Source organism: Convolutriloba macropyga, unplaced genomic scaffold, assembly GCF_964194025.1.
Source record: "Convolutriloba macropyga unplaced genomic scaffold, txConMacr16.3 SCAFFOLD_5994, whole genome shotgun sequence".
Classification (NCBI taxonomy): Eukaryota; Metazoa; Xenacoelomorpha; order Acoela; family Convolutidae; genus Convolutriloba; species Convolutriloba macropyga.
Genome location: NW_027450190.1, coordinates 12,501 through 12,990, shown reverse-complemented (window position 1 = coordinate 12,990; position 490 = coordinate 12,501).

The following is a 490-nucleotide window of genomic DNA, read 5'->3' as shown; positions in this document are numbered from 1 at the left end:
TTGGGAGCGCTTTTCTCGCACTCTGATTGGCTGCCACTGTTAGGCCATTTGGGAGCGCTTTTCTCGCACTCTGATTGGCTGCCACTGTTAGGCCATTTGGGAGCGCTTTTCTCGCACTCTGATTGGCTGCCACTGTTAGGCCATTTGGGAGCGCTTTTCTCGCACTCTGATTGGCTGCCACTGTTAGGCCATTTGGGAGCGCTTTTCTCGCACTCTGATTGGCTGCCACTGTTAGGCCATTTGGGAGCGCTTTTCTCGCACTCTGATTGGCTGCCACTGTTAGGCCATTTGGGAGCGCTTTTCTCGCACTCTGATTGGCTGCCACTGTTAGGCCATTTGGGAGCGCTTTTCTCGCACTCTGATTGGCTGCCACTGTTAGGCCATTTGGGAGCGCTTTTCTCGCACTCTGATTGGCTGCCACTGTTAGGCCATTTGGGAGCGCTTTTCTCGCACTCTGATTGGCTGCCAGTGTTAGGCCATTTGGGAGCGC